Source organism: Crocuta crocuta, unplaced genomic scaffold (assembly GCF_008692635.1).
Source record: "Crocuta crocuta isolate KB4526 unplaced genomic scaffold, BGI_CrCroc_1.0 scaffold31, whole genome shotgun sequence".
Classification (NCBI taxonomy): Eukaryota; Metazoa; Chordata; class Mammalia; order Carnivora; family Hyaenidae; genus Crocuta; species Crocuta crocuta.
The window spans coordinates 12,702,755-12,709,972 of record NW_027528362.1 but is presented as its reverse complement, the minus strand read 5'-3'; the positions used below and the strand labels follow the sequence as shown (position 1 = coordinate 12,709,972).

The following is a 7,218-nucleotide window of genomic DNA, read 5'->3' as shown; positions in this document are numbered from 1 at the left end:
CACGCTGCGCACAGCCCCACACTTGTGCCCGGGAGTCGCTCTGGGCGTGTTTCTCCCGTTCTCGGGCGACTCTCCTGGTCGATGCTGTACATTCTGGGCCGTTTGCCTGGAAACAGCTGTATTTGTGCTTTCCCACGACCGCGCCGCCGCCGCGCAGGACGCTCGGCGCAGAAGTGGGGCTCCTGTGCGCGCGGCTTGGGCGAGGTAGCCAGCCCGGCCCCTCGCCGCTGCCTGTGTGCGTTAGAAAGCTATAACCATTTTATATTTGAGCGTGAAAGCAAAGCGAAACTCCATCTTATTGTTCTAAGCACAAATTGTTTTCATTTCCTCGGGCTGTGTGTTTGCCCGGAAAGGATCCGGGAGCCCGGCTTGCTGGTCAAGGCTTCCAGCCCTGGACGGTCCTTGGTTTGCTGTGGCTCCTTTCTTTTTTCCCTCTTCCCCTCAGACAGAATAAAGACATTTCCCGTTACCCAGTGGGTGAGCCTTGTGGACAAAACCCCCGAAAGTATGACTACCACGCGCGGTTTGCACCCCCCCCCCCATCATTTAAAAGTTACTTTGCTTCTTGCCGATTTTCCCACTTGCTGCTTCACTGTTTCAGATCCTGATCTTGCTCTTAGGTTTTGTTTGTTTGTTTGTGTTAACTTCTCTCCTGGAGGATGGATTGCCACCGACCCCACCTCACTGGATGTGGGATGTATTAACTGTTAGGGGCCAGGAGAAGCTGGTGGTGTGCACGCATGGCATGCCGCACCATCCCGGACTTGACCCTTTACTGGCAACCCCTTCACGGGTGTTGAAAAGGCTGGTGATCACAGCGGCAATGAACTTCAGACGGTTTCTCCCCGCCCCGGAGTGGAGCCAAGCTCCATACTCCGTCTAAACGCTCTTTAGTAACGATGACAAAATACTTTCAAAAGAGCAGTCTCTACAACACTTTATTTGGGTGTAGAAATATTGACCAAAAGATTTATGACTTCCAAGGAGAGATTGCTAAACTCAGTGGCAAACAAATGAGAGAAAGTTCTCCATTTGGAAATAGGAACCTCTGTTTGGACTTAGAGTTTCTAACTGATGATATTAGCAAAGCGAAGCTAATTATAAGAGCGAGCTTTTCACACAGCCAGGACTTTAAAGAATGAGCCACTCATTTATGGGAACCCCTGTTCTTGCCTGGGAAATCAAACTCCTTGCTCTTCAGTTTGGGATTATTTCATTTCCCTTTAATTCTTCACTTAGGCCCAAGCACATTCCTGTCCACTGGCTTGGTTCTAAACCCCAAGGGATCACATAGTATCTTAAGATACCTGCCATGTGAATGGACACCCCTCTGATCAATCACCAGTTGACTTACCAGGCATTATCATTCTACTTTATTTTTCCTGGCCTAATTAGACTTACATGGACATGACTTATGGATGTATAAGAAAATCCAAAAATAATAATTTGTCTAATTTTAAAGTTGTTTCACTCTTCATGCCACCAGGAACATTTTTTTTGCTTACCTCTTGGCACAGTTACCTGTTAGGTACCAACAAGTTGAAATAACTTCAGTATTGATCCAAGCAAAACCCATTGAAAAGTACACTTTGAATGATAAGGTGCTATAAATCAATGAAATCTGGACACAGAAGCCAACACAGATGATTCTTGGATCACCTGTGCCTTTGAAAGAGTGTCTGAGTCACACTTTTACCTGCATTTGTACCTGTCCAAACATCACCTCCTGTGCGGGGCGAGAAGTGCACAGCCCCCCTCCCCCCATATGGAGGGCTACTTGATTTTATACTTGACCATATCTGCCATGGTAGATACTAGTAGATGGGTTTTATTAGCCAGTGACTTTTTCCCAGGCCGAGTCTACGCTGACTCCCATCCACGCTTTTCTTTCTGAGGCAAGAAAGGAGGAATGGGGTGCAAGCCTGAGACAAAACTGGGCCCAAAGTGTTATGGCTGGGGGCGCCCTCTGTTCCCAGTCATGCAGTCAGACTGAAGGGAAGGGTCTCCAGCGCATGCAGCCTTGACTCCTCCCTCACTGGTCCGAGGGACACCCCTTAACAGAGACGATTTTCCTCTCCGTGCGGGCTGCCTGCCGCGTGGTACCGCCGTCGTTAGTCCATCACTCACTCTCCTGGGGCTCAGTGGCCCGGAATTCCAATGAAGTGAGATTCGGTTCCCGTGTGAGTAGGGACCAGCCATGTTCTGCTGTGTGATTTAAACGAGAAGGCTGATTTCTAACTTAGAGCCAATGACAGCGACACCAGCAGCAGCCCAGTATTTCAGGAGTGATACTGTGAAGACGTAATCCAAACCATCGTCGTCTCTACAGGCAGACTTGATCAGAAGGAAGGTACCTCTGATACCAACCAGGAGAAATAGCGTATGTGAATTGCGAGTGTGTGAGCGTGGACCCTTCACCGAATTATTAGTGGTGTAAGTTAATCACATACACAAAGAGCGAGTGTGGTTTAGGGACCAAGTGATCTTAAATTTTGCCTGTGATTATTAAACAGATGGTTTTGGAGGACTCATTCATCCTCCGCCTCCGTCGCTGGCAGATCTGTCCCTTCTCCGGGGATCCACCCCCCCTTCCTCTGTTCGCACACGCGCCCCAGGCACTTCCGCATGCCCTGCTCTCTGCCTGGTGGTGGCCGGGCCACAGTGAGAGGGACCCACTCTGCCTCCAGGAAATTCACAGTTCGGCAGGAAGTGCTGAGCACCAGGCAGATACCGCTCAGGCGGGTCAGGGCTGCCATCAAGGTGAATTGAAGGCCAGGGGTGGGGGTGGGGGGACATCTAAGCATCTCTGGGGAACTCAGGGAAACTTCCTTGAGGACATCCCGCCTCCAAATCTGAGGGGGAAATAGGATTATAAATTCAGTGTATTATTTTCGTGAGTTGTTACTGTACGTTATACTCAGGAGGGGGGATAGATCTACCCACCTGGTCTTGCGTATACCTCCAGGTGTTTGCATTTAAAAGTGACCCTAAGGCCCCCTCCTTTGAGATACCAAGATGTCATTGCTTCTGTTATTAATCATGGTGACCTAACTTCTCTCCTGGAAGGGCAGAGTCATTGATGGACAAGTTCTCGGAGGACGGTGGTGAGAAGCTCCCGGCCCCCACCAGTGGCCCTGAGATCCGTGGTGTCCCCTCTCCCGAGGCTGCGGGTCCGTCGGGGATGTTTGGAAGGTTGCCACATGGATGGCTGATCCCAGGCTGGAGTGCCTTTAGGAGCTGACCCAGAAAACCTGCCCACGCTTGGGCAAGGACATGAGGGAATTCACAAAACCCTGCATTATTCATTAACAGGCCTGTTGGCAAATATCTTGGGCCTGGTAAGGGTGGTCATAACTTTACAAGTTCAGTTATTTCGTTAAGAGCTGGTGAAGATTTTGCAGACCCATTGAACCCACGAGCGAGGCTCTAAAACGAATCCTTTTGGAAGTCCGGACGGCATCAAGACTTAGAATACGTTACAACACTTAATTTGCAGAAGTATATACAGCGTTTGTTATAACATTTGTTCCAGAAATTTAAAAAGGATTAGCCTCATTAAAATGCCTCTCGAGCCCATTTGGTATTTTGAATTCTTGAGGTAGAGTAAGCAAAGGCAACAATAGAAGGCCTAAAATAATGTCATTAGGACATTGTTCTTCCTGCTATTATTAAACAACCACCAAAAAATGTCAACCATAAAACAATACGAAAGACATATTCCTACCATTCTTATGTGTACAATGAAAGAGGATATAAACCAGAACACGTTTCAATGGTTAATTTCTTTTGAGAACTTGAACACCAGGAGGATTACTGGGGTTAATATTTTTTTCATCCGGCACACGGTGAACTGGTTCCGTCCTGTGTTTCCCCCCATTGTTCCCTCGTCCCAGTCTGGTGACATGTGTCCCTCCTAGTTTTCTTTCTGCTTGTCCCTTCTGCCTGTCCCCAGGCCTTCACGGGGGAGTGCCGTGGGGTCCACCCAGCCGGCTCCCTCTCCTCTCCAGCTGGGGAGATCTCCTGGAATGATCCCTCCTCATTCCGTGAAGGGCGTTCCAGACCTTTCTCTTGAATTCCAGTCTTGGGTCTTCATGTTCCCCTGGGACAGGCCACCTTGGCGCTGGTCTTAGACTTAGTGAGCGTGTTCAGAACCGAACTTAACCGCCCCTTACCCGACCCAGACCGACTGCCCATCCTGACCGTTGTCTTTTGGTTGTTGGTGGCCCGGTGTCTGCTGACACTCAGCTCAGACGCGGTGGCTTCGCCCCAAGGCCTCGCCCTCTCTGCTTTCCAACCTCCACGTCACTCAGCCACCAAGGCCGCCATGTTTTCTTTCTAGGTGCTTCTCCCCGTCCCTGCCTGCTTTCCCTTCCCACGGCCACAACCCGCTTCCAGGTCTGTGCACCCTGGGCGGCGTTGCCCCAAAGCCCTCGGGCGTGTCATTATAGTCGTGGGTCCCGTCCGTTTGTTGTGTTCTCATGACGGTAACGGTCTGCAGAGAGCCCACTGTGACCACGTGACTCCCCTGACAGTGGCTACCTGCCATCTAACCAGAGCTTCCCTTCTTTGCAGCTGGGTGGTTTTTGTTTTTTAATAAAGACTATTTTTTATAGAGCAGCTTTAGGCTGACAGGAAGGTGCAGAGAATTCCCCGTAAACCCCCTCCCCCCTACATGAGCACAGTCTCCCCCGTTACCAACATCACCCCCCAGACTGCTCCATTTGTCCCAATGAATGAGCCCACGGTGACACGTCATCATCACCCAGACCCTGAGTCTCTTGTTCACGTGAGGGTCACCCTTGGCGTGGTGCGTTCCGTGGGCCTGGACGGATGTGCAGTGACATGCCGCCCTCACTGTAGTATCAGCCCGAGCGTTTTCGCTGCCCTCGAGACCCCCTCCCCCTTCCCTTCCCCCACCCTCTCTGCACTCATTCTTCTATTGTCTCCATGGTTTTACCTTCTCCAGAATGTCAGGTGGTTGGAGTCCTAGAGAATGTAGCCTTTTCACACTGGCTTCTTTCACGTGGCGATGTGCCTGTCGGGTTCCTCCACGTCTCTTCATGACTTGGTAACTACGGTCTCGTTAGCACCGAGTGACAGTCCGCGTCTGGACGCACTTCTGTGTATGCATCCACTCACCTACCGAGAGGCACCTTGGTTGCTTCTGGGTTTTGGCGATTGTGAATAAAGCCGCTTTAAACATCCAAGTGCAGGTTTTTGTGTGGACTTAGGTGCTCACCTCCTTTGGGTAAGTTCCTAGGCATGTGATTGCCAGGTCGCACGGCGGGAGCAGGTTTAGCTTTACGGGTGACCGCCATGCTGTGGCCGTGCCGCTTGCGTTCCCGCCAGTATCACAGTGGGTGGGAGTTCCTGTGCTCCACGTGTTCCTCAGCGCTTGGTGTGGTCAGTGCTGGAGTTTGTGGGTCTCGCAGCGTCTCATTGCGGCTTTAATTTGGACGCGGTTTGCGGGCCCTCCGCAACCCAGATCCATGGGATTTCTCTGGCCTTCTTCTTCATTACTCCCCAGCCGAGAAGGTGGGTAATTGCCACAAAGGACCAATCTCTGTGTCCCATGGGACGATGGAATCTCTTTGAGCCTCAGGTCCCTAATCTAGTAATACAGCGTTGCGTCGCCCTGTGTGGTCGTGTGCAAAGTAGGTCAGAACTTGAGAAATGTTGGTTGTCATCACAGCCGCGTGGCTGGGGTCGCATTGTCTTGTGTGTGTCAGTCTCACACCGCTGACAGTTCCGAGACACCGGAGGACACAGCTCCTTTTTAAAATCCCCCAGTGTGTGGAGCAGCACCCGGCCCATGGGGGGTGGTGTCACTGATCACTAGTGATTGGTGCCCCTATTTTTGGGCCGCCTTCACTCTCCACCCCGCTGGGACCGCGTTGGCGCATGGGAGTGGTGCCTCGTCTCCGTGGCGGTGTTGGGGAACAGTAATAAAATTAGTGCCAAACAAAGGTGTTTCCTCTTAATTAGGAATTTGGAGTAGTTTCTGCACCACAGACTAAACACGACTTGAAATATACACAGTGCTGAACGCTTTATGTAAATAGTTTATTCTGTGATTTAGGAGACATTCCTGGCTTTGCTATCTTTGATTTTTCATCTGTACCCTATAAGAGCTTTTTATGTCATCTGAGTTGTAAGGCTCGCTAGATTCGTGGTAAAGTACAGGACAAACGGAAGCGCCCAATCAGATATGAGAGGGATACCGCACGCGCTGTGCAGCGTTGGCCTATCTGTTGGCTTCATCTCTTGCTGATAAAGGGCGATTCTTCCACCTTTTCATCTCTTACTGCTCTCAGAATCAATACTTTGTTCAGAGTTTGGGAAGGACTATTGTTTGTTACTGAACAAATATCTCAGTGGCCTGTGGGCACTTCTTTCTTGGTCCGATAACAGCAAGTCGTAACTGGCTGTGGCCTGCGTGAAGCCAAAATGGAGTCCATTGCTTTATTCCCACTTGACCGAACACACTGGCCGAGGGAGAGGCTGTGTGTACCCTCTTTCAGAGAGAGTTTAGCCCTTCAAGTAGATGTTGTCCGAACCCAGCAAAATATTTTGGAGACGTAGTGTGCTCCTGTGCTTGACGTTTCGTTAAAATGGTTAAATTTTTTTTTTGAGTGTGTGCTTTAGAAGATCAGCATAGTCCTTCATGAAGAACAGGACCCAGAGTTTTCTAGTCGTAACTCTGAATGTCTCTGTAGCTGTGGGCGCACAGCTTTCACGGCAGCCGCTCACACCTGGCAATGAAGAAGTTCAGGGAGGGGGGTGGCGGGCCACGGGGCACCTTCAGTTTGGAAAGATGAACCTTCTCTGCCATGTGTCAGTTATTGGTAGGCCTCAGGATGTTACAAATAAACCAAGGATAACTATATTGGTACTATTCCTTTGTTTCTGATAAAGAGGGTTAATGTATACTTTAATCAGAGGAAGATTGGGGGCTATGTTGCTAACCGTATTTTTTATAAAGTAAGCATGTTACTTTCATAGTGCAAAGAAACAATCACAGTTTATTCTACAATCCCACAATGATGCTTTCATGCAACCAGTCAGCATAGGAGTGTTAGTATCTATATCATCCAAGAGCATCAGCCCTAAAGTGTCACTTAAAAATGCAGGCTGAGGCGCCTGGGTGGCTCAGTGGGTGAAGTGTCCAACTTCGGCTCAGGTCATGATCTCACAGTTCGCGGGTTCGAGCTCCGTGTC

General features: G+C 50.0%; 1 long non-coding RNA gene across 1 annotated transcript; it reads left to right on the top strand.

Moving 5' to 3' along the window:
- Window positions 1-8: 8 nt before the first annotated feature.
- LOC144223213 (uncharacterized) lies at window positions 9-3,763 on the top strand. Its single transcript, XR_013332625.1, has 2 exons — window positions 9-2,433; window positions 3,067-3,763. It is a non-coding gene; the product is annotated as an uncharacterized LOC144223213 (long non-coding RNA).
- Window positions 3,764-7,218: the final 3,455 nt, after the last annotated feature.